The sequence below is a fragment of the Halichoerus grypus genome, chromosome 1 (assembly GCF_964656455.1).
Source record: "Halichoerus grypus chromosome 1, mHalGry1.hap1.1, whole genome shotgun sequence".
Classification (NCBI taxonomy): domain Eukaryota; kingdom Metazoa; phylum Chordata; class Mammalia; order Carnivora; family Phocidae; genus Halichoerus; species Halichoerus grypus.
Genome location: NC_135712.1, coordinates 72,609,956 through 72,630,326, shown reverse-complemented (window position 1 = coordinate 72,630,326; position 20,371 = coordinate 72,609,956). Strand labels below are relative to the sequence as shown.

Here is a 20,371-nt window from a genome sequence, read left to right as displayed (position 1 = left end):
CTCCATTTCCCAGTTTAAGACAGTTCTTGTTCTGGCCTCGACATGACAAAATATACATACACAAATGGCAGAGAACAGGGAAGCGCATTTAGTGAGGGCTTTAAGGAAGTCCTCGGGAAAGTCCATGATCTCATTTTGGCACACATCGTGTTCTACACCTTAAGGCAAATCCCGTTTTAAAAGAATATCTTAAATCTGACGGGCATCTGCTCTTGGTCACTGCAGTTCAGAGAGGCATACCTGCAAACAGGAGAAGTAGAACCCACACATCCGCCTTCCTGTGGTCACCATTTCCTTACCTCCCAAGCCAGCCGAGCTCTCAAGTCTTCCTTGAGGACCCAGACTCCAATCAGCCACATCCTTTGGACCCATTCACAAACATTCATATTCATGAATGGATGGACTACTGTGTGGTAGCCACTCCAGGGAGTTCGATGAGGCATGATGCCTTCACCAGAGGAAACTCACGGCTCATAAGGGAGAGGTGTAGATGGAACGTATCAGTCAGGGTCTGTCCTACTTATCTATTGCTGTGCAACGATCCCCTCCGATCTTAGCAGCTTAAAGAAGCAATGATTTCCATATGTTTCATAGGATCTGTGGGACAGGAATCAGAAAGGGCTCAGCTGGACTTCTCTGGCTCCAGTCTCTCCCGTACGGGCAGTCAGACAGGGGTTGCGGAAGCAGCAGGGGCTGGCCAGCAATCTCTCTCAGGGCTTCCCCAGGTCATCTTTTTGCAGGAGCCAACCTGAGCTTCCTCACAGCATGGCAGTCTCAGGACAAACTATGTACACAACTGCCCAGGGCTCCAAAGGTGAATGTCCCACGAGGATCAAGCAGAAGCTGTATTATCTTTTAGGACTCATTCAGAAGTCACAGTGTCACTTCCTCTTGAGGAAGAATTGTCAGAGTCACATTGCAAGAAGAGCACATGGGATGGGAGGTATTGTTTTAACCATCTCTGGAAAATGCAATCTGCAACAGGGTTCCAGCAGAAGCTTAAAAAAGGCACTAGTTGCAAAGACATAAGCAAGGTATAGGGAAATAAGAGCTAAGTGAGGTATCCTGACAGGGCTGGCAACAGAGAAATTGTCATGCCCCCATTTGGAAGGAACAGGAAGAGGGAAAGGTTCCAGGAACTCAGAGAGAAGGGCTCTCTGGAGAAGATAGGTGCCCTGACCTCACTTGTCCCTCCCTCCAGTCCCCTGCCTGGGCTCCCCATTGGCCAAACCCAATAGGAAGCCCACACTGACCAACCTCTGGGGAGCAAAGCAGAATGGAGAAGAGTGGAGAGTGCATCTCCAGAGGCAAACAGAAGATGCCCAGTGGTAATAAATATCTGCAATCCAAGAAAGATTATCATCTGATGCCAATAGAGAAGTATGTAACAGCAGTGCATTTCTGCAAGAGGGAAATTCTGAGCCATTAATATGTAATGTCACAGAAATACAGACATGGTGTAGAGGGAAAGTTCACATCCCCAGCAGTCCTCTGGATGTCTGGGGTCCCACCCTTTCTCTTGGGGCTTAAGAGGGTCCCGGGATGTTGGGAAGGGAGTTGTCCCCATGGGCAAGCCAGATAGAACACAGAAAGTCTCTGGGCACTAGCAGGAGTGTTCCTTGACGGATGGTCTATGGTGGTGGTCCAACAGGAAGGACAGATGATGTGGTTCCTCCATACCAACAATGTGACGGTGGGACGGAGACCTGCTGGGATGGAGACTGGGTGGTCTGTGGCACTGTGTGGCCCCCCAGAGCAGTGCTCCCATGACCCCTGAATGAGTCCTCTTCTGTCTGAGTGGTCCTTCCAGGCATGGCTCTCATACTGAACCCCATCAACCTCTCTCCCTCATCATGTTCTCTCCAGCTCTCCTCTCCCCACAGCCAGAGAATCTTTATCTAACCTGGGGGTAAGGGAGCCTGGTTTTTCATCTAGTCTTCCAAATTGTTCTTTATCATTCAAAATGCAAACTCAAAACTCCAGGTTCTTGTAGCTCCACATTCTCACCTTTTGAAACTCAAAAGCCAAGATCTGCATTCTGCATGTGTGTCCCTTCCTTGAAGCACACAGTATGGAAGTTTTGGGGGCTGGGGAGTGTCACAAGGTATGTGGTGGTGGTGGGTGGAGGGGTGTCATAGAACAAAAGTATGATCACAATTCAAACTAAGAGGTATAAGAACCCCAAATACCACTTAGGGGGGTGACTAGGTAATATTTCTTTTGATTCTTCAAAGAATGGATAAGATTTCAACAAGAAGAGCTGGAGGAAGCATTCCAAGCAGACAGAAGAGAAGGATCATGAAAAATAAAGCACATTCCAGAAAGGACAGTTTAATTTATAATGAGTGTAAGGGTGTTTGAATGTATTGGAAATGATTCTAGAACAGCAGGGTGAGGCCAGGTCATGAAAGACCTTGAAAGAGACCTTTCGTATTGCATTTAAAAAGCCACTGAAGGGCATGCACACGGGCAGGGTAATGGGGTCGGAGCCATGCTTTGGGAAGATCGGCACAGCAACAGAGTACAGGAGGCAGACACAGTGGTTAGGGTGCTGGACGCCATTTAGGTGTAAATTCATTTGAGCCTCACGCCCCTGGCTCTGTCACCATCTGGCTTGCAAGTCCGCGGGTTCAGCTGTGGTTTCTCCCTGATTCCAGACCTGTGTTTCAACTCCCTGTAGGGCATGCCCACCCACATTTCTACGTGCTCTTTAGCTCAACCCACTGAAAGCCCAACTGTCATTCCCTCTTCCCCACTGCCCCCCATCTGTGGCTCCTCTCTGCACACCAGCCCCCCCATCCTCCCCTAGACATGCTGAGGCTCCCAGGTCAGAAATTTCATTTTCTTCAACCTCCCCACCTCCCCCGATTCCCTTCCCCACCCCCACCCCCCAGCTCCATGGCCCCTTGCATTCTTCGCTCACCATAGGCAGATCCTTCCGAATCTCCCTTTCTTTCTTTTCCCACTGCCTCCATCTCCTTTTTATCCTTATTGGAGCTGTCAAGGTCAAGCCATCAGCGCTTCTCCCTCTGAGGATAGGTGTCCCTGCTTCTGAACTCAGGGCTACTATGCTACTAGTCTTCTCTAACCACTAAATCTGATCATGGTGTTTCCCCTTTAAAGACTTCCTCTGACCATCCCACAACCTATAGGATCAGGAAAAAATTCTTTTATCTAGCATTTAAAACCTTCAGAAGCTGACCCCACTTACTCTTCCAGCTTTGTCCCCTGTCCCTAGTGACGTGCGGGAGTTGCTATCTTGGCTCTCTGCTTTGGCCTGGAAGCAGCCGAGTGATGGGATTATGCTCTAGCTGTTTGGATTGGAGAGGAAGAGCCTCTGGGCACAGGGAACTCCCAGATGTGTGTGTCAGCTGCGGGTGGCGGAGGGAGGGGGGATGAGACTCAGGAATATCTGCCACCCAGTCAAATAAGGAGGCATATCCTGCCAAAGAAATGTTTGAATTGTCCTATGTTTAAAGACTGGAAAATAGGGGCGCCTGGGTGGCTCAGTTGGTTGAGCATCTGCCTTTGGCTCAGGTCAGTGTCTTGCGGTCCTGGGGTCGAGCCCCACGTAGGGCTTCTTGCTCAGCAGGGACTCTGCTTCTCCCTCTCCCTCTGCCCCTCCCCCTGCTTGTGCCTCTTCCCCTGCTCCTGCTCTCTCTCTCGCTCTCTCAAATAAATAAGTAAAATCACTAAAAGAAAGAAAGACTAAGAAAGAAACAACAGATCTTATTCTCTGAGGGGCTGCCCTGGTGAGCCCTCAGATGGGTGTTGCTACGGGTTCCTCCCATAGGACACAGTAGAAGACTGGAGTTTCTTCCTGCAAGACTTAAAGCCACAGGGAGAGCTTGGGAGGGCAGGTGAACCTTAATAAACACACACTCTTATGAGGAAGAAAGAGAAGAAGGAATTCAGGGCCAATAGGATTGGTGATTCATAACTAATTAAATTGTTTTTTCTTCTCTCTCTGGCTCTATTAAACAAACATAGACGACCTTAATGAAACAAGTTTTGGCTAACTTTACGGTGTGCTGTTACCAGCATTAGAGTCAGGAGACCTGGCTTCCAGTTCCAGGTGTGTCTCTAACTAGCTGGGTGATCTTGGGTAGTCCTGGCCCTTCTCTGAGCCTCAGCTTCCCTATTTATATAACCAAAAGATTGAACTCATTAACACAAGTCCTTATATACTCAATTCCACAGCTCTTCAACTTTAGGCCAGTAAAATATTTCCCCTCTATTTATCTACCCCTGAATTTCACTTTTTTAAATTACTTCAGTCTTCCTCTTTATTTTTTCTCTTCATTCTATCTGCTCAGCCAAGCAAGGCATAACACTTGTCCAGCCATTTTCCAGACTCTTGACTTGGGTTTACAGAGTATGTTCTGCCCACTAACTCTGTTCAGGAGTGGGACCTCCTTGGCTAGGACTCCAGCAGCCAACAGACCTTGGAACCTAGCTGTCTAGGACCCTCTCCAGGCCTGCAGGAGATGAGACCCAGGGACTCTGATGCATGAGATGCCATGCTGGCTGTTACCAAAATGGTAGCATCCTCCAACAACCTTTCCCACTTGAATGATCCTATTTATGAAATTAATGTTTCACAAGGGAAAGTAAATCGAACAGTTATGTAAACTGCCAAAAAAAAAAAAAAAACCACACACACACACACACACACACACATACAATACAGGGACCAAACTAAGGCCATGGTAGTCGTTCTGATGGGAAGGAGATCATTCTGGCAGCCCCCCAGCTCAGCAGTCTTGGGGCAGTCTCAATATTTTTACATCTACTCACAAGATATTCTTGGACCCCTTCCAGGTAATGGACCCCATGATAAGGACCTTGATATTTATATGTTACCAAAGACCAGGATATTTATTCTTCAAAGGCAAACATCTGGATGAATGAGGGAATTTTTACTTAAGAAGTGATGTCTTGACATCACCTTAGCTCAGATGAAATGAGGAACCACTAACCACAACACCCAGGTACCCTTGAACAGGTGGCTAAGTGTACATGGCAGGATTTTTTTCATAAGACAAGCCTGCGAATTTGCATCCCTATCTTATGATATTAAAGTGTGTCATACAGACACCAGCTAAATCTAAAAGAAGCCAGAAAACTAATGCAAACTGAAAATGCCATGGACAATGGAGATATGCTATCCTTTTAGCCTTACTTTACTCACCAACCTCTGATGACATGAAAAAGGACCTGAAGAATGTTTTCAGACAGGTTGTTTGAAATCTTTTTCTCCTAATAATAGTCCTTTCTACATACAGGAGTGTTCAGTTTCATTCATTAGCCCCACCTCTTGTTCACCTCTCTTCACCATCTCTGATCTCATCATTTGGCAATATTCGTTGAGCATCTGTTACGTGCCGGGCACTATGTTAGGATGGCACAAAGTGGAACCAAACACAGTCCTGACCTCGGAGGGCTGTGGTCCAGTTGGGGACAACTACACTTAAACAAAGAATGGCAAATAATGAGATGTACTCCAAGAAAAGACACATGGAAAGGGAACTCAGTCCTATAAGAAATCAAAAAGAATGGTCTGATTTTCTCAACAAACCATAGACTACCAGTGCCAGGAGAGACTTTACAGATTATCTAATTCCAACCCCTTCATTTTACAAATTGTGCAGTTTTATTTATTTTTTTTTTTAAAGATTTTATTTATTTATTTGAGAGAGAGAGAATGAGAGACAGAGAGCATGAGAGGGAGGAGGGTCAGAGGGAGAAGCAGACTCCCTGCCGAGCAGGGAGCCCGATGTGGGACTCGATCCCAGGACTCCAGGATCATGACCTGAGCCGAAGGCAGTCACTTAACCAACTGAGCCACCCAGGCGCCCCAAATTGTGCAGTTTTAAAGATGGGGTCAAGAGATTACTTTTTCTCTTTTCCTGGTTGATGATTTATTGTATGTTTCTCAAATAGTTTTTGGAGGTAGCTAGAATGAAATCATAAATATACCACGGAAAGAAATCCATTTTGTTTTCCAGCCAAAAATACACAAGGTAGATCTCATCAACATTTGTTAAGCAAAAAGATGATTATTCTCCTAAGATTGCTATACTCCATTCCCCATCATTTGCTTTGTCTGTGTACTTTAAAGTCGTTTCTTATCCCACCTTCCTACCACTGCTCTTAACCACTGGGGTCCTTCATTGAAAACTCAGCATTATACTTATTGCATTTCCTACATTTGCACAGCCCTTTGGAGTTTAAAAAGTATTTAAAAGCCATTGTCTCCATTTTGAGAGTCAAGTTGTAGGTTTCATCACTTTAGAGGGAGGTGATAAGTATGAGGAGGTTCAGAATGGAGCTAAGCCCATGATCACAGGGTCAGGGAACCAGACCTACAAAGCCAGGTGGAGGGCGCCAGGATGCCTGGGACTGCTCTCGTGGACGAGGCAACCAGAGGACTTGCTGCGGAAGAGATTTCAAGTCCATGCAGCCCAGTGAACTGGAAAGAAGCAAGTCAATAAACAGTGAATAACTCCTCTGTGCAGGGCACCAGGCTAAGTGGCTCCAAAGATGAATAAGGAAGGCACTCCTTTCAAAGAATGTTTTGGATTGCTGCATGATCTCCTTAAGCCACAGGGAGTAGAAGGCATGAGTGAGCAGAAGCCACAGGGCGGAGAGAAGTAGGTGCACCGAATTCCTGAGGTGTGACCAGAGCTTCTCCAGTGGGTTTGGAAGCGTCCCCAGCTAGTGACACAGGGAACGAAAGAAGGCACCGAGTCTCCTCGCTGGATGGCCAACACAACCACTGGACACAGGTGGACGATAACCTGTCACAGGAATGGTAGACTTGAACCCCTCTCCATGAACACCTTGTAGGTTGAACCCTTGGGCTGTGCCTCATTTCACAGCCATTAAGTAGATTCTCATGAGTGAGTTTCTACCCACTTCATAGACAATGGGATTTTAATGACGTTTACGTAGGCTGAGAGAGGCCAAAAGGACCATTTGTGTGATATTTAAAACTTGGGGCTCCATGGCTCGGTGCTAGTAGGGAAACAGAGGCACAGAAGAAAGGAGCTCAGCGGGTGACTGCAGAGGGGCGCTAGGGAGGCTCCAGCCCGCAAGACTGACAAACAAGCGGCTGATCACCTTCAAGTACAGGAAGGGGAAGAAGAGATTTCCCCGGAATCTCTCAAACCAACCATGAAGGCAGAGACTTCAAAAAGAAGGGACAAGTTTGGAATTCGCTTAATACAGACATTGAACTAGTGGTTGAAGCAGCAGACCCACCAGGCAGCGCTCCCTCCATCTGGACCGCAGGTTCTTCGTACTCCTTTAAAATAGCCCCTGGCTTTGCTTACCAGATTGGTGGCACCCTCAAGGCAGATGGTGGGGGAAGGGGGGATCTCTGTTCTCTAGCCCTAGGCCCTACCTCACCTCCCAGCCTCCTCTCCCACGGCTCCTCCCCTAGCCATGCTGCTTCTCTCCTCCACAGCCGCTGTCCAGACCCCTGCCTACTGGTATCCTCCCCATCCTGGCAAACTCACCTCCCATGCCACCTCCTACAGGAAGCCCCTCCTGATCCATTCCCCAGAGGGTCTATGCTCCCTCCCCATAGCATGTGCTTCTTCATGACACTTTCATTTCATCCTGCATTACAACAATCTGTGTGCTTGTCTGAGCTCCTACCCCACCCCTCCTTAGAGAACTTCAAGGGCAGTGACCTGGTCTCTTTCATCTATGTATCTGAAGCACCAGGACAGGAACTAGAGTGTCACAGATGTTCAGCTACAGCCAATGTATACCTGGGACAAAGCTTCTGTGAGTCTTCAGACGTTGCGAGCTGGGCTCTGTAGTCAGACAGCTCAGACCCTAACACTTGCCTCTGTCACTAGCTAGAGCCCTAGGGCAAGAGACTTCATTGCTGTGCCTCAGTTTTCTTATCTGTAAAAGGAGCATAATAGGACCTACCTCAAAGGGACTTTGTGATGATCTAGGTAAAATCCCTAGCATACTGTCTGGACACACTGAGTGTTTAATAAATGTAGGGAATGATTAGGAATATGGGACAGTAGGAGCATAATCTCCTTCTGATTTCCAAGAGTGTTCTAATTCATTTGTGCTACATTTCCACCTGGAAGTCTTTGTCTGTCTTCTTTAAAGCACAGTTGCACCAGCAGCTCTGTATCATTTAGATAAGCCGGCTGCGTATACACAAGAACACTAGTAGGCAGTTTGTTAACAGATTCAGAATAACCAGTCAAAGAGATTTTCCACAAAGCAATTCGCCAATCCATCCACTCATCGGACATGTGCAACTGTGAGCTCGCTAAGTACCACAAGGCCTCCAGAAATAAAAATGAAATGAAGTGACATCCTGCCCTCCTGTTCATCACGGTTTCCTGGGCAAAAGCCGTCAATGTCCAGCGAGTGCCATACAGGAGGGCTGTGAGAATCCCAAGAGGGAAGGAGCCACCTCTGTGCATCCAAAGGACATTTGGGGATGGGGGGGAGGGCAATACCCGAGGCAGGCTTAAAGGGGAAGTGACGATCGAGCTGGGCCCTAACAGGTAGGCGGGAAGAAGTGTGTCAGAAAGACCAGGTAGAAGCTACTCCAGGTACAGAGAGCAACTTGTGCAAAGGGACAGAGCCCTGACCGTCCACACTTAGAAAATGGTAAGGTCAGCAAGCCCAAAGGGCCCTGAAAATCAATCCACGTTATTCTAATACTCATGTAGACTTTATTGCAAATAGAAACATTTCTATCGAGGGGCGCCTGGGTGGCTCAGTTGGTTAAACGACTGCCTTCGGCTCAGGTCATGATCCTGGAGTCCTAGGATCGAGCCCCACATCTGGCTCCTTGCTCAGCAGGGAGTGTGTTTCTCCCTCTGACCCTGCCCCCTCTCGTGTTCTCTCTCTCATTCTCTCTCTCTCTCTCAAATAAATAAATAAAATCTTAAAAAAAAAAAGAAAAACATTTCTATCGAATTAGGTATGCATCCCAGGAGAGATCATCTTATTGCTAAAATAAATGTTCTTTCCTTATTTTTTCCCAAATGATTTGACGGTTACTTTTCTGAAGTACATTTTTGATTTCTGTTGGAAAACGAGCGACTTCAGCAAGTCCCTTTGGGCCCAGGAGAGAAAACTAAGGCAGCCCGGGGGATCAGAACGATTTAGTTAGCTCGCGCTAAGAGCGACCCCTTCGTGTTCGCTGGACTACTCCAACACACAATGATTTTGGCTCTTCAAAGCCAGCAAAGAGATAACCCAGGGTTCCCAAACTCAACAGGAATAGGCACAGTACTCATTATTTCCTGTTTTGTTTGTTCCTTCGATTATTCTTTAAGCAATGGAAGGAGAATGCAGCCAGAGGCCTCCTTCTGGGAGGGGAGGAGGAAATTTTGTTCATAACTTTGCTGGGAGATTATTTGGCCAAATGCAGTGACTGGAGGTCAGAAAATACTTCTTCATTCTAGTACAGAGAGGAGGTGAGACAAAGTCTTGGCGGCCCCAGAGGAAAAAGAAACACACACACACTTTATGTCCAATTAGACTTAACTCCCATTTCTCGAGGTGGAATTGTAATCTTATAGATATTACAGAGGCAAAGCTAAGGTCCCATGGCACTGTGCAGTATCTGTCAGTGATGTGTGGTCTCTACCAAATTAACTATTTAAGCGGCCTTTGTTCGTCCAGAATTTACGAGTAGCTCTTTCCCTCAATAAGCATCATGGCCTATTGGAATTAGAACTACTGTTTGTTTTCCTCTTGGTCTCAGGGCCTGGGTGGGGCTGAGGATCCTGAGTTGCAGGCTGTCATGGAGAGCCAGCCCTTCCTACCGTGGGTCGCTTGAGCCAATACGTTCTCTGTGATGGCTTTAAATGTGTTATAGAGAACCGCATCTGTCAGTGTGAGCTTGAATAAATCACTTCTCTCTCCTAGACCTCGGTTTTCTCATCTGTTACAAGGAGTTATGGCAGGGTGGGGGTGAAGGCTAAGATACTTTGAGATTCTTAAAATTTTCTCATTTAATTGATCTGAAAAGGAAACTCTTTCTATCATTTTGGTTTAAGGATATTTTGTGGGGGACAGGAGAATTGTGGTTCCTTGAGTTCCTTAGCAAGAGACCACAGTGATTATGGGGCAGACAGGGTTAACCCAGCAGGAAAGACTGCTACGGAGAGACTGTGACCTGCTTTCCAGGACCAGAAGTATTGCGAATTTTAAACTTGTATTATGGAGGTGTGCTAGGGGGGAAAGAATGCAGACAGAATAAAAGTCTGAGATGAGAGTCTAACCACTAAACTAACTCACTGAGATTATGACCAGGGCACATCCATCTTAAGTCCTCAATTTACTTGTGGGGGAAATGAACATGGAGGACAGATCCTAAGGAGGCCTGGATGGCCCTTGCCTACTGGTATCCCCTCCTGTCAAGTGTGGGCAGGACCTGGGACTTATTTCTAATCAATGGAATCTGGTGAAGGTAGTGGGATGTCACTCCCATGATCATATTACATAAGACGGTTAACACTCACCTTACTAGCAGCCTCTCTACTAACTGTCTCCCTTGCCCATTTTGATACAATAAGCTGCCATATAGAGAGGTCCCCGGGGCAGGGAACTGAGGATGACCTCTGCCTGGTAGCCAGCAAGGAGCCCTCAATCTGAAAACCCTCAAAGAACTGAATGCTGTCAACAACCACATGAGCTTGGAAGTGGATCCTTCCCCTGTCAAGCTTCAAATGAGACCCCAGCCCCAGCTAATACCTAGATTAGATCCTTGTAAGAGACTCTAAAACAGGGGGCCTGGCTAAGCTGTGCCTGGACCCCAGACCCACAGAAACCATGAGATAATAAGTGTATGTTGTTTGAAGCCACTAAGTTTGTGGTAATTTCTTACATGGTAATAGATAGCTAATACAATGATGCAGCTGGAACCTGATATCCTGTGAGTGGGATCATTATATTCTTATGTTATCAGCATTATACACATAAATAAAACTACTCCATTATGACATAGACAAACACATTGTAAGCTGCTGTCACTGTGCAGGGTTGAGAATAATTTATCTTTCTAGAACTCCTAGGGTACCTGTTCTATATTTAGATTTTTATTTAATCAGGCCTCATTTCCAGGCTTCTTCCTGCTGATTGCAAACACCATACACACACACACACACACACACACACACACACACACGTCCACATTCACACACAGGTCCTGCATTACACTGAATTTAATTAGGGATTAACCTGAAATAAAATGGCTCCAGCAGAAAAGGGGCCTCCTCTGAGACAGATTCTAAGGACATGAAGCGAGAGGCTTTGGTATCATTATTTGGTAGTGTTGGTTCTGAGAGGGTCAGGTAGAAAAATCTGCCAAAGTGAATGAAGCCTGAGGAAGAATTAGTCTAGTGGGGGAGCCCTATTTTTCAATAAAAAATAGGGCCGCTTGTATTTTAATAGCAGCTAAAGATATTGGGCTTCATTTTATGGACAGATTTGCTCAGAGTGTGAAAGAGCACTAGTAAGCTGTATGTTATCTGCCGCATTTTGTTCCTTTCCAAGCCTGCTTTTCTGGAATCCTGACATCTTCTATAAATAAAATCAACACTATGAACTGCCTCATTCTGGACAGGAAAGGAACAGGAGCAAAGTTTGGCTAGTGTCTGAGGTGGCTGGTGGCTGTTTGGAATGTTCCAGAACGGTGCTGAGGAAATATGGCCCACACACGTCCAGGAGGAGGAGGGGCAAGTCTGTACTTGGAAGGCAAGGGCCTTTGGTGCTGGTAAGGAGCCTGATGCTTTGTGTTCCAGCAGAGTTTGACAGGTGCTGCCCCGCAGGAGACCTGGGAGCAAGATGGGACAGGGGCCTGAGGAGATGCAGACATTCTGAGATGGGCACAAGGCTTGGGGTGCTCAGTAAGTGTTTTCCAATGAATGAATGAAGCATTAATTCGTGCCCTTAGAGGCCCAGGAACTACACCTCCCCCGGGAGTCTCCCCTAGCGCTTCCACTGTGTCTTCCAAGGAAAAGTGAGATCCACCACTGCCCTTCACGGAAACGCCAGGCAGGACAGGCGGGCAAGACTCATGAAATGTCCCAATATAATCTCATAAGGACAGGGCGGCGGGGGCGGGGGGGGGGCAGTTCATGGAGCCTGGGGTAATTTCTGGCGACACCTCCAAAACCCTAGCAAAAGGCTGACTTAGACAAGGGAGTTGTGGACCTTTCTTGATGAACTGACTGAAGCTCTAAAAGTCCCCTGCTGCTTGTGACCGAGCAGGGGCCTTGGACTTCAGCGCTAAGACAGCGCGAGGCGCCCCTTCTCCTTCAGGAGGCATGCCCTGCACACAGGCCCTGCGCCCAGTGCTCCGGAGCGTCTGGCCCAGCCGGGAGGCCGGCGGGGCGGCTCGCCACAGCCCAGGGGACACAGCCGCGGGCCTTGGCTCGGTGGCCCCTGCGGCGGCGGCGGGACCCCCCAGGGGCACAGGGGGCTGCGGCGCGGGGATCCGGGCCCACCTTTGTGTGGCCCGCGGCCTCCTCCTGCAAAGTTCCCCCCCCGCCCCCCGCCCCCCGCCGAGGAGCCATACCTGGCCCTTTGTCACCAGCTGCCAAAAATTTCAGAAAATCAAATATATTTCCCGACGGCAGCCAGGGCGCCCCTCCGCGCAGCCAGGTCGCTTAACCCGCGGCATCCCGGCCGACGCTGTGAAGGTCGGCTCCGTGGGCGCCCCGGTTCTCTCCACAACCACCGCCAGCGAGCCCCAAGACATCGGCTTCCCAAGCGTCCGGCCTGTTAAAGGGATACATCAATAGGCATCCTGAGTTCAGAGGGTGTGTTTCCTTTTTTTCCCCGCTCAGCAATGAACAGATGCATGAGAAGTCCGTTGCTTACCAGCCCAGCGCTGTCCTCGCTCTCGCCCTGACAAGTCCAATTTCATCCGGAGTTTTCAGCACCCCCTCCCCCGACACGGCCAGAGTCTTCCCGAAGCCGCGGGCTGATCTGAAAATGCCCCTCTTAGGCGGGATTCTCCGGGGTCTGGGGCACCTGAAGATGAAAAGACATTACCATTATTCTCCTTGATTAGGTTAATATTTCCTGAAATGAATCCAAAATAGTGTCTTGCAAAATTTTTTGGTTTTTTTGTTTTTTGGTGATTGAGTGGGAAAATAAATGTCCTTTTTTTTTTTTTTAAGAAAACCAATGAAAGAAAAAAGGCAATCTAGAGTAGGCACATGCTTACAACACATATCCCCTACATTCTTTTTCTCTGCTCCTAAAGTAATGTTTAGGAGAGATGGATATGCACAAACCTACCAACAAATGATGAAAGTCCAGTAATACCTTCCCACAAAAACAGTCACAAGTAGGGGCACCTGGGTGGCTCAGTGGGTTAAAGGGCTGCCTTCAGCTCAGGTCATGATGGGGTGGGGGTGGGTTTGTGTAATCCGGCTCTCTGCTCAGCGGGGAGTCTGCCTCTCCCTCTCCTTCTGCCCCTCCCCCTGCTCTCTCTCTCAAATAAATAAATAAAATAAAATAAAAAACAGTTACAAAGAGCATCATAATTTGTACCCTCACTATAAAATACTACACAGCACAATAATTTGAATTATACAAGCGAAGAAATCGATAATAGAATCTGGTCCATTGCTTGCAAATTATGCATGTTATAAAGCTTTCGCAAACACTAAAAAAATAATAATGATCTATAGGGCTTAAGCAGAAGCCTTTTCTTCTCTACCTCTTTTTTTTTTTTTTTATCGTGAGGACTTAGAGATGCCACTCAGTTGGTCTTTGACTAAAGGAAGCAAATATAAATCAATGCCACATTTGCTAACAGACAGCATTCCTCTCTTTACACACATCTGTGTGTCTCCTTGCACGCATGCATACACACACACACACACACACCCCTACATGAGTGCTTGGCCCACTGAGCTTCCCCATAATTTCACAAAAGAGTAACTCTAATGTTTTCTGCTTCGTAGGGAGCCGGTGGGCATGGCCGTGGATTGGATACCTACACCAGAAAAGGCCCGAGAGGCGTAATCAAATAAGGGAGCCACTTGAACTGAACTCTCAGCAGGAGCAGGAGGGAGGCCTGGAGAGGTTACAGGTACTTTTTATCCAAACTCGCAGGAGAGCACCAACTTCCTGCTGCTAGAAATTTGTCTGCAAATCTTTTCCTCATTCAGATGGGGAGCTGGGGTCCAGGAGACACCGGGTTGATATGATAACTTGATTAAGGCTGGGACAGATGACATGGAGCACCAAGTCGGCTCAAAGGAATCTGTGCTCTCCTCTTTAACCTCTCCTTGGGAGCCTACAAATTATATCTATTAATGGATCAGCCCCCTGGCATCGCACAAATACGATGTCTGCTTAAATGTGTGTCAATCATTCACAGGGACCTTTTGCAGGATTCCCACCACATTTCCATTTCTCTTTCCCCTTTAAAAAAAGTTTAACCTGTTGGCTTGTTCTGACAATGGCTCACGGCCCGCCTCCTCCTGCTGAAATCACTTTGGAGGGAGAAGTCGAGTTTGTCTGCCAAAGTGTTCAGAGAATTGTTGAAATGGGCCTGGGGCAGCTGGAACGTGTCCAGGGGAGGGACCTACAAGGAGGAAGGGTTTGGAAACCATGTTCAATGAAGCATGGATGGAAAAACTGGGGATTAGCGTAGAGAAGAGAAAACACAGAGAGAACTGGAGATCTGAAGAAGTAGCTTAGGGGAAGAAGGATGGGAGTTTTCCGTGGGCCCCGAGAGAGCCCAGGGAAAGACAGGCATTCACAAAGTGCCAGCAAAGTGCCTGAATGAGAAATGGGCCACGTGCTGGGGCCGCCCCAGGCGGATGTGAGGAGATCTGTAGCGTGGCCACAGCTGAGGAATCACAGCTTCCTTCCCTGGGTCTGAGCCGGGAGACAGCCAGCCAGCCACTGAAAGGTGGGAAACTTCAGCTACAAATGTTACGGGGGGTTTAATTGAGGGTTAATTGAACAAACAATGCAATGTAGAGATTTTTAAGTGTACAGTTCAATGAGTTTTGACAAGTGTAACAACCTCCACCCCAGTCAAGATATAGAACATTTCCATCAACCCAGAAACTTCCCTTGTGCCCTCTTTCCAGGCAATCCCCCCCCCCCCCCCACCGCCCACTCCACTCCCAGGCAAGCACTGTTCCTATTTCTGTCACTCTCCATGAATTTGATCTGTTCTAGAACTGCCTTTAAATACAAGCATTCAGTATGTACTCTTTTGCATCTGGCTTCCTTCACTTAGGATGCTTTTAAGATTCATCCATGTAGTTTGCTCCTTTTTATTGCTGAGTAGTATTTTCTAGTAAGGATATAATGAATTTTGTTTGCCCAATCTCCTGCCGATGGACATTTGGCTTGTTCCTGGTTTGAGACTATAACGAACACAGCTGCTATGAACAGCCTCACACAATTTTTCATTGCTGGGTAGTGTATATTCCAAATACCATTTTTTTTAAAGATTTTATTTATTTTGACATAGAGAGTACAAGCAGGGGAAGTGGCAGAGGGAGAGGGAGAAGCAGGCTCTCTGCTGAGCAGGGAGCCCGATGAGGGGCTCGATCCCAGGACCCTGGGATCATGACCTGAGCCGAAGGCAGACACTTAACCATCTGAGCCACCCAGGCGCCCCCCAAATGCCATTTTGAATAAGACTGCAAAGCAAGAAAAGCCCGAGGTCATGGGAAGTGCGGTCTTTAGTAAGACAAGCAAGAGTTTTGGGATTTAGTTTATGGTTGTCTGTGTCCTCCCAGAAAAGCACAAGTTGTGTCCCCAACCCTCCCACTGGGGAGCAGGAGGCAGACACCAGCACCAGTCCAGGGCAGCCTGGGGTCCCTCATGAGCAAGAATATCTACTTCAGCAAAATGGGTAGTGGCCATCATTCGAGTTTACTCAAAACATTAGAATTCACATCTGCAGAGCTCTCCCTATATGCTAGGTCCCATGCATGCGCGAGCTGCGTTGGGGAAGAGAGGGATGAATTTGAATTTGATGAGCCTCTGACTCTGAAGTGCTTGCAGTCTGAAAGGAGAAATAAAATGAGTAATAAATTATGAAACCATAACTCGGTGTTCAACAAACACTTATGGGTCAGCTGCTGTGTGGGTATGTCGGGGACGCGGTCAGACAGCCTTAGGAGAGAAAGCTGAATGCACTCCTCTCAGCGCTGGGAAAAGAGCCTCCCACTCTGGGAGGATGGGTCCCATCCAGAGAGGAGTACCTCGGGCCAAGGGACAGATTGGATCTGGACTTGAAACTGTTATTTGAGAACCCAGATCTGCTGTGTCACCTTGGGACACAGACCCTGTCTATGCCAACTGTTGCCATGTGTACTCACGGCCTCACTTCGGGTGGTCCTGAGAATGACTTTGGCGCTAAGGCTTTGAAGGTCACATCAAGGCCATCAAAACACAGAATACTGGTGCTGGATGTCCCTTCAGAGTTTATCGTCCACTCTGTCCCTGGGACAGATGGGGAAACTGAGGCCCATGCTAAGAGAAATTACTTCCTCAATGTCCCAGGGCAAAAATGGTTTCCTTCCAGTACATTCATTCTTTTGCTGTATCAGTCTGCCATTTATTATAAAATTATTATATGACAGAGACCTACTTATAATGCTGCTATTGGAGGGATAAGATTAGCACATTTCTATAGTCTCAGCAGGTTAATCTATCAGACTTCGCCTGTGAACAGCTATTACATTTAGAGAAACATATTTTAATCCAAAAGTTATCTGAACTGCGTGATAAAACAGTAGACCACATTATGAAAGGGCCCTATGTGATTTGGGCTCATTTATTTTCTGTATGAGGTTGTTTATTTTTTCAGTTGTTAGGCTTTTGATTTATTTCCATCCATTTTTCTATGCACAGATTTGACAACTGTGTAATTATAGAATACTGTATACACTACTTTATATTTTGCTTTTTTGCATAGAATAAAGCTTCCTTATGTTGGCCAAACCACTCTGGCTTTTAAAAACATTGGTGTATATTGTATACCACAAGGAGGAAGAAAAAGTTGTGAATATATTGAATATATCTTCCAAACAGTTATTAACAGATTTCTTTAAAAGAAAAAAAAACATGAATTTGGAGTTATGCAAATTTGGTGGAACTTCATTTAAAATTAATTTGCAAATCAGAGGGAACAAAGAGCAATGTTCATGATTCTTGCTTTGTGATTTTTTTTTTTAGTAATACTAAAAGTTATAAAGTCCTTTGTACATGCACAACACTTTAAATTTTTCAAAACATCTTTATATCTTTTTTCTTTTGCTGGAACTTCAGACAAAATGGGCAAGGCATGCGTTATCTCCATTTTGCAGATTAAGAAAAGAGAGGCCTCGAGATAAGTGACTTGTCCGTGTTTACTTAGATAATAGGTCCACGAGGTTTCCCCCACACCACCCTTTGCCTGCAGGGTGATGCAGCACCAGGCACCAGCCCCTCCAGCACGCTAGTGAGACCCAAAGAGCAGCACCATTCATAGATCAGTTCCTTTTGGAGTTAATCATGACATCTGTGATCACAGAAAATTGTTTTTAAACACATAATATTCATTTCTACATGTCTTCTGCCAGAACAGGGTTAACTACATAATGTGGGACCAGTGCAAAATGAAAGCATTGGGCCTCTCGTCCAAAAAGCAGGAAAAAAAGTGTCTTTAAACATGCCAAAATATAAAGCTCTTCCCTTCCTTCTGTGGTTTCTCTCTCAACTTGTCGTGGTGATTTTTATTTGCTATTTAATGTCATTTTAAGTAAAGAGAAATCAAATTTTTAGATCATTTGCGTGAGTTTTACCATGCATCTATAGATTGTACAATGCCAGTTTTCAATGCAAATATAAGAGCATCTAACCCCTACGCAGAGTCGCCAGAATGCAGAACTTTGACTTTGTGGCCCATACATGCATATGTGTGCTGTTCTTTCCAGAACAGTGGAAGTGCTACTCAACGCTAACTCAATTGTTTTTATGCCATTTCGTAGTACACACACATTCTCCCATCCCTCTCCGCCTTTGGTTCACCGCAGAGGCTGCCGGGAAGGCAGACATCATCCCCTCTCCCCCTTTCGTTGCCTCATGGCCTTCAGCGTGAATGACTAGTTCATATGAGCAGGAAGGATATGACGGGGCTCCCCGGTCAGCCGTGTTTCGTAGAAGCCATTGCCTTCTCTCGGCATCCTTCCGTTCTGGTTTGAACAGAAAGCACAGCCTCTCCAGGCCATGGGCGCCCCACTCAGTGGCGACACAGGGCACTTAGCTTGCTGGGACTTCCGCTGAATTCCCGCAGGGAGTACGTGGAGGACACTCCGTGCAATGGGGCAGCAAGGAACTGCGTGCACAGGCAGAGTGCACGTACCGCCCTTGCTCTCCCGTTTTATTGGACTTCACTTATAAACAGAAGTTCAAAGATGAAAGTATGAGGAATGTCAAGATAGTGACAGCACAGCACTAAACCACGCCCTCTGGAGCACAGAGTCTGCTACCTCTGTGCGGACCACGTGCCCAAGACACCAGCCCTGGTCAGAAACCAAAGTCAGCTTTGACCGTTACCAGTCTAGAGGCTCTGAGGGTATGCACATGTCTCTCAGGCCGGAACCGCAGCCAAACTTGTAGATGAGTGCCAGGGTGCACCCCCTTCCTCACAGCGCCCCTGGAACCAACCGATAAGGCCCAGGCAGGCGCTCCCCTGTAGGGAAGCTGGACTATCCAATACGGCGCCGTGTAGCAGCCGCTTGCCTGCCGCTGGGTGACTTGGGGCCGAGGAAGGAAGGAGTGGATATGAATCAACGGGGTACAGCCAGAGTCCAGTGAAAGGAGAAGTCTTGTCCGGGAAATGCTATCATGACCAAAAATTAAGGAGGAAATCCAAAATGTCACCATAATCTAGCAGTGCCCTTCTTTCCCTAAAACATAACGCTTTCAACACACTCCCCTCTGAAGATGTCTCTCTGGCACGCGCACACACGCACACACACAGGACGTACCATCCTGGAACAACTGTGGTCGAGCGCGGAAAGTCAGGGGGACCTCAGTTCTGGCCACAGCTCCTTTCTGTTCTCGAGGTATGACTCTGGTCGGGTCACCTAAGTCCCCTGCAGCTCAGCTGTCTTAGCGGTGTCATGCGGAGGTAGGCTGCGCGGGAGAAGGAAACTCAAGAATGTCCACAGAGCAGGTTGTGAGCTGAAGAGCGCGTGTGCGTTGCACGGGCACGTTGGTATCCTGTGGACAAATGGTGTATATCACATACAGACGCCATCAGGAAATTTCACTCTGGGGCAGAGTGATTTACAAAGCCTGCTCAGAAGTGGAGTCGATTAAGGTCAGCTTTCTATGTTGCTAAACAACAGGGGATTCTGGGTTCAGTAACGTTGAAAGGCAGGCCCAACACACCCCTTGAAACCGGGCTTTTGAGAGGGTTCAAAGGAAGGGGAAACAAAAGCCTCTCTTTGTGATGTTTTCACTCTTCCTTCATTGTCCTCTTTCACCCTCCAAGGGCCTTCATGTAAAGAAAGGGGCTGCTAATGTGGCGAGTGGGAGTTTAAAATTGTCCTGGGCCAACAATGTTGGCACATTCTGCCGGGCCTCATTACAGAATCATCTGAAATGCTTGAGAAGTGTTTCCCACTCATTAGCATAAATAGCAGAAAAACTCTTTCACAAACAAAGCAGGTTCCATCTGCCCCCAGTATGTCCTCACCTTGACTTCAAATGGCCAGTCCCTCCCCCAGTACAATACCGGGGGCACCGGCCTCCGAGGCCCCAAGCACCCCACTTCAGAATGGCATTCAGGGAAATATCAACACGGTAACCTACATGTTTATTCATTGGCCAGTCCCTGCTTTTAATGGAGTCCCTTCCCCATTGTGGACACTTGATTCTTTCACAGACCTAAAGGGAGAGGTTTCCTTTCCGAGGGGCTGGGGTCCTTAGCAACCCACACCTTGTGAGTGGGTTGACCAGGCTCTAATTAGGTTTGTTCTGCCTTTTTGGCGCAAGCATATTTTGTCAGGTATTCTGCTCTGGGATTAAAGAGTCATTAATCACCCCGGGCTGACGCTGACAAGGCGGCTTTTACAATGAAGTCCACTTCCCTGGTGTCGGCTGGAGCCAAAGCCGGAGCTGTTTTGCATTACATTGCAGAAGAATGTAACGGCTTCTTCTCCCCAGTCCACCTCCGAGGACATCTATCATGGGCTCCAGTCCTGTAGGAGGCCGGTGCCAGGGGCAGAGAGAGCATCTGTCTCGCAGTCAAATGGTGCGAACAGCAGCTGGGTGGAGTCGGTTCTGGGAAGGGCATTTCATAGAACAAGATTAGAGCTCGGCAGAGTTGGGGTGGGGTGGGGGA

General features: G+C 47.3%; 1 long non-coding RNA gene across 1 annotated transcript; it reads right to left on the bottom strand.

Moving 5' to 3' along the window:
* Positions 1 to 12,627: 12,627 nt before the first annotated feature.
* LOC118549790 (uncharacterized) lies at positions 12,628 to 19,237 on the bottom strand. Its single transcript, XR_004924241.2, has 3 exons — positions 19,011 to 19,237; positions 12,877 to 13,029; positions 12,628 to 12,774 (listed from the first exon to the last, which is right to left on the bottom strand). It is a non-coding gene; the product is annotated as an uncharacterized LOC118549790 (long non-coding RNA).
* Between the last annotated feature and the right edge of the window lie 1,134 nt (positions 19,238 to 20,371).